Source organism: Coenobita brevimanus, chromosome 48 (genome assembly GCF_032717465.1).
Source record: "Coenobita brevimanus isolate Jiangsu-jjx chromosome 48, ASM3271746v2, whole genome shotgun sequence".
NCBI lineage: Eukaryota > Metazoa > Arthropoda > Malacostraca > Decapoda > Coenobitidae > Coenobita > Coenobita brevimanus.
The window spans coordinates 11,061,436-11,075,831 of NC_137001.1; positions in this window are offsets into that span (position 1 = coordinate 11,061,436).

The following is a 14,396-nucleotide window of genomic DNA, read 5'->3' on the forward strand; positions in this document are numbered from 1 at the left end:
GATCTCATTGGTAAAGTCATTGGTGATGTTTTTGGCTAAGCATCTAGTGAATTATCAGCATATCATGAACAATTAGAAACACTTGTTTCAGTTCTGGAAGCACAGGATAGGTTGCTGAATGTTCACCGATAGTTACTAGGTAATGTTGCCACACATATGAATGAAATGGGCACACAACTGAACAATTTTTTTGATGTCTTAGCGAAACTGAATGATAAAATTAGTCACAAATACTGTATATCAACTTTCACCTTAAACCATTGTCTTTGTCCATCCAGTCATTAATGTTACAAGTAGAGGATTTTATTCATTTGTTTGTAGATGCTGTCAGTGGTTATGTTACAGTAGACCTTCTTCCATTGTCAGACCTTCGTTTAGTTTTGTAATGGCCTCGCACTAAATTTAATCTTGATCCTAATTTTCCTTTCTCAAGTCTGGAAGTGTACTATCTCGTACGAGAAGCCACCTTCCTTTCCACGACTATCATGGTCCATACTCTTGTTCATTTTGCAGTCATCCTTCATTTCTTCCAACCAATTTCCTTCCCTTGACCTTTCAGTGACTCTTATATTGCATCTGTGTACTTTGAATTTTCTGCTACCTGGCGACCATATGGCTATTGTCCTCACAGACCTTACACTCATGTTCGTCTAGTGCTCAGTCCTTTCGTCTACATCCTGCGTTCCTCTTTAATATCCTTCTTATCACAGCTGCCCCTTATGAGAATGCCTTAGTAGGTAGCCTTTCAGTCGAAACTACTGCTTCAGCATGTTCTTTCACCCCCGCTCCCAATATATCTGTTTTCCATACCGAGTTCTATCCAGATCAGTAATTTCGTTACCTCCCTGGCTCATGGTAGGTCGAAGCCAGGGTAGAAGACATACCAGGCGAGCGAACACAAGCCTCTAAATTATAAGAGGCTCACTCACCTGAACCATAACTCACTCTCACGGATGAAACACATAAGCACAGTTATGAAGCAGTTCGTGAATCATTATTAGACAGTTAGAGTAACCGCTTCCGCACGCCTGACTCTGTTTCAGCCATGACTTCAACATCCCTCGAACCAAGGAGGTAAAGAAATTAGTGACCGCGGTAGCACATGTACATTACCTATTATACCTTTAATTTCGTACACCGTCATTTGTTAGTGTTACCTGCAAGAACATTCCTGTCAAGTCACTCGAAGCTTCTGGACTTTGCATTGTCCCAGACTACTGCAGTGGTCTATCAAGTTAAGTTCTCTCTCTACATACCCGACCCATCATCACTATAGTGTTCGTTCATATAATTTTGAAACCTTTTCATCTATAAATATCTTTTCTATATTCGATGTTCATAATGTAAGTCTTACCTATCCTCAGCTGGACATGACTGATTACATAAAGAATTCTGACTTTGTGAGCGTTTACATACCTCACTTCTTCCATCACTCTTCTTTTAAGCCCACATTTTGAATATCCTCCAGTTGCATTTACTCTAGTTTTTTTTTTCTTCTAATGATCGTTTTTGTCCATCGCTGTGTAAGCGTGTGGAAAATAGACTTCATGAAATTAAGATACAACATGGAACAAGGATAACAATGAAACTTGTTACACCTGACTAGAAGAAATTGCAACCTGACACTGACGTTGAGAAATTTGAGTGACTATGACGAAATGGACAAGCCACAGCCCACTCCACATCTGCTATACAGTGTTGATTTGTGTGCAGACGTGTGGACACCCAAGTAATTATGCCATCATTATTTAGTTATTACAAGACCTTATTCTCTCACGATACCATAGTGAATCCAGTCAAACCAACTGTTATATTGGTGCACTCTTATTATTCATCATTGTACCAAATACCAGTATTTCATCATTCTATCATGTATGCACATTAACTTCGTTCAATATTATCCCTATTAACTTTTATGCTCTCATTGTTAGTATAGTATGTTGTCATATAATTGTTCAATCATTCATTAAAACTATCAGTACTCTATTGTGTTATTTAAAGTTTCTTCAGTTGATATCTATATTTATAACATTTTATTTCCCCGGGGTAAGACAAATTAATGTGAGTGGATGTTTTTAGTTTCGTCATCATGACGCAGGCGCTGCCAGAATATCATGAACTGGCAGTGGCTGCTGCCTCAGGCCAATATATACTGGAAGGGTTGTTTTATGTGGACACAGCTGACATTCCCTGAACTCAGCGTGGTCATAGCACTGGGTAACACACAATGGAAACTTTCTCACCTTTCCCCAAATGATTTTAGGGGAGACAGAGATCTGCTAGGCTCTGGGACTGTAACACAACCCTTATCCCAATAAAACATTCAGTAGTAATACGGAGTCTTTAAGAATAACCTGAAATCCTAATGTTATACCTACGGGCCTACATCTCACACACTTTCACTTCATTCAGATCTCAACATTAACATTCTCAGAGACATCCTTAATAGTATCCACCTCAAGATCTTCCTGAACACAGCGGCACACTATCCATTTCATACTAAAGGGATATTAGCAGCTACACCACACCATAGCTCATAATAACGATGACTATGGTTCATTCCTTTAGTGTGGTAGTGTACTAGTTCTGTGTGTGTGTGTGTGTGTGTGTGTGTGTGTGTGTGTGTGTGTGTGTGTGTGTGTGTGTGTGTGTGTGTGTGCGCGCAATGTTTTTTTTTGTGTGTGTCGGTCAGAAACACGTGATCGGAGCGTGATCGTAAGTTTTTACACTACCGGAAGAGAGCTGAGGGCTTAAATAGTCCTATCTAAGGGCAAGGCTTATGGCCTTCACACACGCACACACCCATCCCCTTGTTCATGGGGGACAGTAACCTCCCGTTTCGTCAGTGAAACTTTTTCGCTACCCGAGCAAGGTGCGAACTTCCGTCTACTAGATGGCAGGCGAGAACGTTACCACTGAGCCAGCGAGTGGTGTGTGTGTGTGTGTGTGTGTGTGTGTGTGTGTGTGTGTGTGTGTGTGTGTGTGTGTGTGTGTGTTCTTACCTAATTGTATCTTTACAGGAATGAGTCAAGCTCGTACAGTCCCGTGTCTTAAACCATATTTATCGTAGGTATCCTTAAATTTGTGAATTGTTTTGGCACACACTAATTCATTCGGTAGTGCATTCCACTGATCAATTGCTCTGTTTGGGAAACTGAATTTCTTTACGTGTGTGTGTGTGTGTGTGTGTGTGTGTGTGTGTGTGTGTGTGTGTGTGTGTGTGTGTGTGTGTGTGTGTGTGTGTGTGTGTGTGTTACAGGATTTTCCTCTTCTATTACCATTTTATCAATTATTTCCTTAAATCTGAAACATACTTCTAAAAATCAGCTGGTCTTATCAGAGAAGAACAGATCCTTTTCATACTCTGTATTTATGCCACATACAGTTGAGTAATACTGGGTATCCCTCTTACTTTTTTATATTTACTGTGTACAGATAACATTCAAAGACATTTATCTGAATCATGCAGACTGTTTTCTCCAAGACTTAATTTTTATTCCATATTTGGCTTTCCTCGACATTTTCCATAAATTGTTACTTTTTTTTCCCCCCACAGTCTATTACACTTTCCATTTTTTGACTCAGTTCAGGTATCTTTGTAACATCAACTTGAAGTTCCTTGAATGACGCATTACGTTCCTGAGGTCTAAAACTGTTTTCATCACCTTCAGCTATATTCAGACAGGTGTTTGTTTTGACAGACAAAATTATGTTACTCGTAACTGCAAAATGCCACATGCCACCTCTCCATTTTGTATAATTTCTGTTATGCTAGGTGTTTTTAGGTCGACTTCTTGTCCTAGAAACACTACCTGTTGAGCCGGGGTTCTATTTCAAGACCGGAGCTAGAACACACTACGAGAAGGGTAAGTCATAAAAACTCTGGGCAACAACCTTACACATGTATTACCTTAATTTATACCCACAGTTTACAATATGAATATAAGTATCACACAGTACACTATTCAGTCTCAAATACACTAGGCAAACTAGATGGCTTCGACTGGACTGTTATACACAGCATACAATATCAATATAAGCATCACACATTATACGATGCAGTCACAAGGGCACTAGACAGACACAGTACACAATATGAACACCAGTATCACACCATACATTGTTCAGTCACAGATACACTAGGCAGACTAAATGGCTCCGACTGGTCTGTTGGAGTCTGGTGCCCTACAGGTGTCGGCCAGGTGGAGGAGGGGTCCATCAGGTGTTCCTTCTCACAAAGGACACAGGACAACCCTCAGGGGTGACGTCGTCTTCTGTGGGCTGCTGCTGGGCAGCATTGTGAGAGGCCCTCTGCTCGTGAGGCCTTGCAGAATGGTTTGGTCCTCGGGGCTCGGGCCAAAAGAGAGAGTAGGTGTGCTTGTCTGCACTCTGGGGAGGAGGTCGCCGTCGTCTGGAGCTGGGGAGGTCGCGTCCTGCAGTCGCAGAGGCACCTCTGGAGTCCGGCATCTGTGTTGTCCCTCCCCTCAGGCCACTGCCAGGGTTGAACTGCGGCGTCGCCGCCAGCGGGAGTATGTCAGCTGTTTGTTTCACCTGGGAGCAGGCTGTACTTTGCACTCTCCCAGGGTCACCACAGGGCCTCGCCAAACCTCTTACAGACAGAAAAGTTCCTCCTGGGTGCTGCCTCTGTGGGAAGAAATGGATGATCGTCCCACTCGGCTACAGGAGGGGTGAGCCAAGCAAGGGTCGTCCTCCATAGGGGAAGTCTCAGGGGAAGAGAGACGTTTGGTGGGGTGTCTCTCCCTGGTGCAGCTGATGGCAGTTGCCGAGGTCCTGTGGGCAACAGGAGGAAGGTGGCTGATGGCTGTCCCTTTCCCGTCGGTGCAGCTGAAGGCCATCACTGGGGCCCAACTTCCTGACAGGACCGTGGACAAGGTGCGGCTGATGACCATCACCTGTCCACAGGTGCGGCTGAAGGCCGTCACTGGTGTCCTGCACGGGGAATGGAAAGCAGTTGAGTGCAGGTGATGGCCGTCACCTGCCAGCGGGTGTGGCTGAAGGCCATCACCAAGGTCCGACTCCCATAGGCAGCTGCAGAAAGAAAGGGGACGTTCCCGTCTCTCCCTGTGTGCAGTTGATGGCCGTCACTGGTTTCTGCAGGGGAGGGGGGGGTTACAGTGTTTGAGTGGCTGTTGGCCGTCTCTATGTTTGTGCGGCTGAAGGCTGTCACAAGTTTTGTGCAGCTGATGGCCATCACTTGGGAGCTGCTTGGGACTGAGTATTCAGCCCCAGCCCAAACCTGGTGAGGGCTGGTCCAGTTGGAGGGTAATGCACCCAGACTGCAGTGTTCCCGCTGGGTCCGTTCCGAGGAATAAGGGCGCAAGATAGTCGGGGACATAGGCCCATACTGCCTGGGCAATGCACGTGCCCTCAGAGCCCCTCCGAGGTCTCCTACTGGGGGGTTGTCGCCATGTCCCGGTGGTGCTCGGTTGCCACAGTGGGTATTTCACCACCGTCTTGGGGGAAAACTCACGTCCCTGTTGGAGGTAGTAGGTCTCAGTGGTGATGAAGCTGTGGGTTGGTGTCAGGTGCTGGAGGAAGGTGGTCCAGTGTGAGGTGGCTATGTCTGGGTCCTGGTGATGGGCATAGGTGACATAGAGGTGGAGGCCTGATGTGTTGTCTGGAGGAGTCAAAGGAGGTGGTGTGTCCCACGAATGTGTTGCTTTCTTCCATAGGTTGGGGCCCAGGTGACACGTTGTACCTACATGGCTGGTGGTGGTTGGTGTTCAGTGTCCTAGCTGATTGCTGGCAACCGGTGAGGTGGTGGGGGTTTGATGCAGCTGCTGAGGGTAGGTGCAGCTGTTTTCCCTGGGGATAGGGGTGGGTGGAAATTTCCACTGGGCCTGGTGTAGCATGAATATTATGGAGGCCGTGTTGGGTGTAAAGAAGGTAGGGGTAGTTTGTTCTGATGGTGTAGGCGAGGTGGGGGGACTGGATGAGGATGTGGTGGAGTATCTGGCCCGTGGGTGTGAAAGACGGCCGCAGCAGTGGTGGTGGTCTTGTGGGTGGGTGTGGGTGGTGAGGGGGGAGAGCGACCTCATGGTGTCGGGGTTGTGTGTGCTGTCCAGGTGTTTGGTGGTGGGGTGGTGTGGGTAGTGGTGGGGGGCATTGCCAATGGTGTTGGGTGAGTAGTGGGTGTGGAGTGAGGTATGGGGGGTGGGGAGGATGGTGTGGGGGTCGAGGCAGCAGCTGGTGTTGTGCAGAGCTGGGGGCATGGTGGCGTGGTCAGGGGTGGACTTGGGGTCCCTGAGTCAGGTGGCTGCATTTGGGATGGTGGTGAGGTGGCGGTAGATGTGTGAGGTGAAGTGGGGGAGTGGGCTGGAGGGGAAAGAGTGGGGGAGGAGGGTAGGGAGGAGGAGGGTGTGACATAGCAACTGTATGAGTCTGACGGGGGGTCTGGAGTGGCAGGTGGTGGTGATATGGTGTGGGTGACAAGGGGAGGTGGGTCGTGGCATGGGGTGCTGTTGGTCAGGAACGGGCCTACATGGCATTTCCGATATGTTCGTGGTGTGTTGTGGTAATCTATGGTGATCCGGAAGGGGTTCAGGACGTGAGTGATGGTATATGGTCCCATAAACCGTGGGGAGACTTTGTTGGGTTTGGGTAGCTTTGCCACTACTAGTGAGTAGCCTGGTTTGTAGGGATTGGAGGGAGCAGTGTCTGACTGTAGGTCTAGGTTTTTCTGCAGGTGGTGTGGTTGCCACTTGAGATGGTGTAGGGGGTTGGACATGAGGGATGCGGCAGGGGGCTGTAGGTGTTGTCATAGAGGTAGAAGGAGAGGGGCCTCCCCGAATACCCTTTCGTGGGGGGAGATGCTGTCGTCCCAGGGGCAGGAGTTTATTCCCCACTGGACAATCCTCATTCTTTGTTTCTTTTATTTGGGCCTGCACCTGGTTTAGGAGGGTGCAATGGCTTCTCTTGCATATTCCATTCCCTTGGGTCCAGTAGGGGGAGGAGAGTGAGATGTGGTAGTCAAAGATGGTAGCGAGTTCTTGTCATATGGCGCTGGTGAACTCGGGGGCATTGTCTAAGTGCAGGGCTTCGGGAATCCCAAAATATGGGAAGACGTGGCGGACGAGGGCGTCAGCCACAGCGACCGCATGCTGTTCCCTGGCCGGACAGGCGATGAGGAATTTTGAATGTGTCTACGAAGATGATGATATACCTGTAGCCAGATTTGGTTGGTAGGGGGCCGGCTACATCCATGGATAACAACTGCCAAGGTTTGTGAGCAGTGATGGTCCCTGATGGGCCAGGTGTGCAGGTGGTATCCTTTCCTAGCACACAGGCCTGGCAGGACTGGGTGACTTGTTTGGCCAGGTTAGAGGGCTCAGGGGTCCACTGGGCATTGCTGAATACTTTCAACAGTTTCTTGATGCCTAGGTGCATCCCATTGTCAGAGTGGAGGTGTGTCATGGTGTCTAGGGCGGTTTTGGGGTCGAGCACTATATGCCCCGACTAGGTAAATAGGTGATCGACCTGCTGGTGGAGTTTGGAGAACAAGGGAGGCGGTATCCAGTGGGGGTGATTTTGGTTGTGCCATTGTTGTAGGAGTTCTGGTTTGCTGTGGATTGAGTTAATCGGTAGGCAAGACAGGGCATTGACGTTGGTGTGTAGTTTGCCTGGGTGATAGGAAATCTCGTAGTTGAACTCCTTGAGAGTTTCTCTCCATCTAATGAATTGGGCGTTGTGTGTGTTGGATTGCCATAACCATTGGAGTGATTGATGGTCGGTGATGATGGTGACGTTCATATCTGACAGGTAGGCTCGACAATGTTCTAGTGCCCATATGATGCCCAGGCACTCTCGTTCGGTGGCAGTGTAGTTCCTCTTGGCTTGGTTGAGGGTGTGGCTGGCACAGGCGATGATGTGCTCCCACCCTTCCTGCACCTGGGCGAGGACAGCGTCGCCCGTTATTAAGGACATGTCAGTATATAGATGGAAGGGCAGGGTGTAGTCGGGGAATGTGACAATCGGGGTGGTGATGAGTTTGTTCTTTAGTTCGTGGAATGCTGATCTCCACTCATTGGTCCAGGTAAGAGGCTCGCCCTTCTTGGTCAGGTCATGGAGGGGCTTGGCGATGTCTGCAAACCCTTTTACAAAGCGCTGGTAGTACGAAGTAAGTCCTAGGAAGGCATGTACTTCATGGATGTCTAGGGGTATGGGGAGGTCTGCTATGGTGTGCAGCTTGTTGGGGTCAGGTGATACAGTCGGCACAATGAAAGTCTGGACCCTCTAATTCGCACCATATATTTGGTAGGGTCCAAGAAATATTGTAGGAAAATTCCTGTAGTTGGTGGATTTTTTTCTGGTGGTTTCTAGTGACTTTACAGGCTTTCCACCACATGCTGTGAGTTTATGAGCTCAGTGCTACCCTGACTGTGGATGGGAAAGCACGTCAGATTTTCTTGTCCTGCCTGGCCTTTGTTAATTTCAAAGCTCTCGTTTTCACACCCTCCTCTGTCTTAGTGAATCATTAGAGATGGGTTCCAAGCCACTAACTGATGTAGAAAAGGCTCGAATTTTAACTATGAGAGAGGAAAATGTAAAAATTAAAGACAGGCTTCAGTGCAGCAGTACGGCTGGGGATCTTGAAGTCTGAATGAAGTCGATGCTGTGTGGTTCTTTCAGACATCTTTCAGCAATTGTGGGTACATATCTTTCAATTGTCTAGTAGTCAAACATGGGTCTTTTATCACAGTTTGCTTCAGTAACCTGTCTGTAGTTGGTGATGTCTTCCTTTTAGGTGCTAGCCGGTCTTCATGTTGGGGAATTGTGTTTTTTAGCAGGTGGCGGGCAGCAGCAAGGAGTGACATAACAGTAGATTTTCCTCACCCAGTTCGAATACAAATATCCTTAATTTTTACACATTCCTCTCTCATACTTAAAATTCGGGCTTTTTCTACATCAGTTAGTGGCTTGGGACCCATCTCCATTGATTCACTAAGACAGAGGAGGGTGTGAAAACGAGAGCTTTGAAATTAACAAAGGCCAGGCAGGACAAGAAAATCAGACGTGCTTTCCCATCCACAGTCAGGATGGCACTGAGCTCATAAACTCACAGCATGTGGTGGAAAGCCAGTTAAGTCATTAGAAACCACCAGAAAAAAATCCACCAACTACAGGAATTTCCTACAATATTTCTTGAACCCTACCAAATATATGGTGCGAATTAGAGGGTCCAGATTCCATTGCGCTGACTGTACTCATTCCTTAGAAATGATGTGCACCAGAAAGGCGATGGTTTGTGCAGCCAGAATGCATTTTGAAGGTCTGAGCTTGAGGCTTGCCTGGTGGAGGCGTAAGAAGACTTTCCTGAGGCGTTGGAGGTCGTCGGCCCACGTCTGGCTGAAAATGGTTACGTGCAGGAATGCCAGGGAGATTTCTCAGGTGAGGCCACTTAGGACAGACTCCATTAACCTGGAAAAGGTGGCGGGGGGATTACAGTCTGAATGGTAGGATGTTGAACTCATAGTGTATCCCATTACTGGTGGAAAATGCAGTGTTCCTCCTGTCCTCGGGGTGTACCAGGACTTGCCAGTATCTCGATTGGAGGTCCCAGGTGGAGAACCAAGAGGCTCCTTATGGGGAATCAAGGGAGTTGTTTGACCTAGAAAGGGGGGTGGCATCCTTGGTGGTCACGATGTTCAATCGACGGTAATTCATGCAAAAGCACATGGTGCCATCTTTCTTTTTGAACAGGACGACGGGGTAGGACCAGGGACTGATGGAGGGTGATACAACACCGGGATTGAGTATTTCCTGGACCTGCCGGTCTTCCTCAACCCATTGTTTGGGGTTCTTCCACCGTGATGGTTGGTGAATGGGTGGTCCTGTGGTGTGTATTTCATGAGTCAGGTAGGTGGTGTGGCCGATGTCAGTGGGGCCTGATGCGAAGAGGTCTTGGAAGTCCAGGAGAAGGCGGCGGAGGCTGTCCGCTTGGTGAGATGAGAGGTGTTCAGGTAGGGGGGGTAGGGCAGTAGGGGGGGAATGGGGGGTTGTACAGGGCTCGGCCTCTTCCATCTCTCCTACTACTTATCCTTTAGGTAGCATGAGGGTGGTGGTGGAGATGTTTGCTACTCGGACTGCTGCGATGTGGGGGAGGAGGAAGGTGGGGGACAGCAGACAGGCTGAGAGGGTTCCAGGTGGTAGGTTGGGAAAGAACGGGACGGAGGCTCCAGGGGGTCTGTTCAGATGTAGCCAAGCCTCATGCTTGGGAGGGGGGATTGTTAGGGTGGAGGAGATGGTTGCTGGGAAGGTTGAAGTGGGGGAGCATGAGGGAGCGAGTGGGGGAGGGGGGCTGGGGGAGGGGGGTCTGCACGTGTAGAGGGGCAAAGGGAGGGGTTCAGGTGCTTCTTGACAATCAATGTTCATGCGTAGCTTCTGCAAGAGGTCCAGTCCCAGGTAACCATCATAGGCACAGCATGTTGAGTCAAACACAATGAATTTGTGTTGGGTAGAGACTTGTTGGTGGGTGTCGGTGTGTCAGGTTCGAGTTTCCCCATGTATGGGCAGGGGAACATCCCTCTCATCCATGAGATGTGCTGACATAGGGAAAAGTGGGCCAAAAGCCGACTTGTGACAGAAGTAATAATGGCTGTAGTGGCAGGATCTGGCCGCTCCCGTGTCGACCCTGTTCAATCTCATCTTGTCATAGACTGAAAGGCGGTATTTCTGAGAAGTGGCTCCCACCACCATGAGGAGGTGCTGGGGCGGGCCTAAAAATCCAGCTGCTGCCATAGGATCTCGTCTTCCTCTGCTCCATTTCCCTGAGGTTAGTGCCCTCAGTTGGTAAGGCAGCATCCTTGGCGCCCCTGTTATCAAGGGAGGACACTTTCCATCGTCCCTGGGTGGCTGGTCTGTGCTGGGCAGCTTTTAGTTGTTCTCTGATGTCATGCGGTGGACATTTGTGGCTGCAGGTGAAGAATTCCCACAGGTTGATGTAAATCAAGTTTGTGTTTTCCTTGGGGTTGGGGCTCTTATTGGAGGGGTGTGCCCTGGGTAGATTAGATGTTGCTGTGGGGTTGGTGTGTGCTGAAGACACCCGTGGTTTGTAGTGTGGTGCTTGTCTTTGGGTGGGGAATTTGCTTACAACATTGATCTGCTGTAGGGTGGAGCTGGAGGCTAGGAGGCGTCGTATTAGCTGAATGTCTTTATCTTGGTATCCCTTTGGGTCGTGTATCATAAAATGTTCCTTGATGACACTGGCAAGGACCCTTAGCAGTGTGTTGAATGTATGTTGTTCCCAGGTTTCTGCATCAGTCTCCGGGTATGTGACGGTGACAAGTCGCCTGGCCTGGATGAGTGTGTCATCTAGGTTTCCGTTGTAAGTTAGGCTGTCGAGTTGTGATAATGCCACAACTCTTTCCAATGATGGTGTGATGGCCTGAATCACTATTTGGGTGAAATTTGTCCATGTCAGCTCCGGGACGATCTTGGGTGCGATACTGGCTACTGCTTTGCCCAGGAGAGGAAGGGTGACTGCTAGTTTCTGATTGTCATCTTCGAACCATGTATCTACGAGTGGTTTGATCGTGGATAGATATGTGTGTATGTCATATTTTTTTGGGTCAAATTTAGGTAATTCCTATCTATCTATTCTATCTATAGCCCGACGCCCTAATTCTGCAAAGGGTGGCCGCAGACAAAACGCCTCCAAGTCACTCTGTCACCCACCATTTGACTACCCTCCCCCCAGCTCACCCCCCCTCCCTCATATACCTCTCAACTCCATCCTTCCACATCATCCTCGGTCTATCTCTCCCTCTCCCTCCCTCCACCTCATCTACATACACCCTCTTAGTCAGTCTTTCATTCTCCATTCTCTTCACACGTGAGATTTTGTTCCCATTTTTGCTGATGACCCTGTTTTGCTACTCTCTATATTCTGCCCAGGTCAAGAACCATTGCTGGCCACCAGTGTTATGCTAGGTGCTTTTTGGTCAACTTCTCGTCCTAGAAACACTAGCTGTTGAGCCGTGGTTCTCTTTCAAGACCGGAGCTAGAACATACTACGAGAAGAGCAGGGCATAAAAACTCTGGGCAACAACCTTACATGTGTATTACCTTAATTTCACTCACAGTATACAGTATGAATATAGGTATCAATCAGTACACTACTCAGTCTCACATACACTAGGGAGACTAGATGGTTTCGACTGGACTGTTATACGCAGCATACAGTATCAATATAGGTATCACACATTATACTCTGCTGTCACAAGGGCACTAGACAGACACGTAAGTAATATACAGTATACTACAAGGGCACTAGGCAGACACAGTATACAGTACAATATGAACACCAGTATCACACTATACATTGTTTAGTCACAGATACACTAGGCAGACTAAAGGGCTCCGACTTGGCTGCTGGAGTCTGGTGCCCTACAGGTGTCGGCCAGGTGTAGGAGGGGTCCTCACAGGTGTTCCCTCAGGGGCAACATCATCTTCCGTGGGCTGCTGCTGGGCAGCATGGTGAGAAGCATAGTGCTCGTGGGGCCTTGAGGGGTGGTTTGGTCCTCATGGCTCGGGCCAAACAGAGAGAGTAGGCACGCTTGTCTGCGCCCACCCTGGGGAGGAGATCGCTGTTGTCTGGAGCTGGGGAGGTCGGGCCCCGCAGTCACAGGGGCACCTCTGTGAGTCAGTGACTGTGGTCTCTCTCCCTTTGGGTCACTGTCAGGGTTGAACTGCCACGTTGCCACCGGCGGGAGTCCATCAGCTGGTCGTTTCGCCCAGGCACTGGCTGTACTGTGCACACTCGCAGGGTCACCACCTGGCCTCACCAAACCTCCTCCAGACAGGAAAGTTCCTCCTGGGGGCTGCCTCTGTAGGGAGAAATGGATGAGCATCCAGCTCAGCTATAGGAGGGGTGAGCCAAGCAAGGGTCTTCCTCCACAGGGGAAGTGTCGGGATGAGAGACGTTTGGTGGGGTGTCTCTCCCTGGAGCGGCTGATAGCCATTGCCAAGGTCTCGTGGGCAACAGCAGGAGGCGGCTGATGGCCGTCCCTTTCCCTTCGGTGCAGCTGAAGGCCTGCACCGGGGCACAACTTCCTGACACGACTGTGGGCATGGTGCAGCTGATGACCATCAACTGTCCACAGGTTCTGCTGAAGACCATCACCAGTGTCCTGTGCAGGGAGTGCAAAGCAGTTGAGGTGCAGCTGAAGCCCGTCACTGAGGTCCGACTCCTGGAGGCAGCTGCAGAAGGAGAGAGGACATTACTGTCCCCGAGTGTGGCTGATGGCCGTCACCGGTTTCTGCAGGGTAGTAGGGGGGGGGGTTGCAGTGGTTGAGTGGCTGATGGCCATCTCTATGTTTGTGCAGCTGAAGGGTCACTTGCTTTGTGCGGCTGAATGTTGTCACAAATTTTGTGCGGCTGAAGGCCGTCACTTGAGAGCTGATTGAGACTGGGTATTCAGCCCTACCCTGAACCTGGCAAGGGCTGGTCCGGCAGGAGGGTAATGCACCCGGACTGCAGCATTCCCACTGGGTCCGTTCTGGTGAATAAGGGTGCAAGGTAGTTGGGTACATAGGTCCGTGCTGCCTGGGAAATGTGCGCATCCTCAGAGCCCCTCCATGCTCTCCTCCTGGGAGGAGTGTCGCCATGTCCGGTGCTGCTTGGTTGCCAAGGTGGGTATTTCAATTTCCATTTAGTACAATACAAGGGCATATATTCTAGGCGTGCCAGATGTACTGTCCAAACCCACAACAAACGGAGAAAGCATTACACCTGTACAAAGGATTATATTAGGAAACTATTTTCCACCCTCATGAAACATGTAGGCGGTTCCTATTACAACATATGTACAAAAAGTTCCATCTAAATATGATACTCTACGCAAAATGTAGGTAAGAGGAGACTGTGGAAGAAGCAAAAGTGAGCGTTTCTGCACAAACACACTGCCAGTGTTTGTGTTCACGGCTGAAGAGTTCACTCTAGAAAGATCATTGTCTAATCATTGCTCAGATAAATATATGGGGAATCTTCATTTCAATGTGAAGATAATTATGTATGCAAATTAACCACAGGAGAAATGAAACCTGAACAAGTAATTATTCTCTTGTATTTCATCTGCAGAAAGCATGATGCAGGAACATAGGAGTGTAGGTCTTGTATACACACCTTCAGCAGGGAGAGGCAAATAGAACAAAAGGGAACCTGACCTGACGTGATCCCACCTCAGCTTACCAAGCCCATTCAACCACTGTTAGTGGTTTTAGTTACATAGCTTCCTTTTAACCCGCCGTGTCCCGTTGACGTGAATGAACGTCCACACGTTTTGTCACTGCCAATCCCGTTGATGTACATAAACGCGAATCAATTGCAAGGTCCCTAATTTGCACAATTTTCAATTTTCGCAAGTGATTATTGGTAC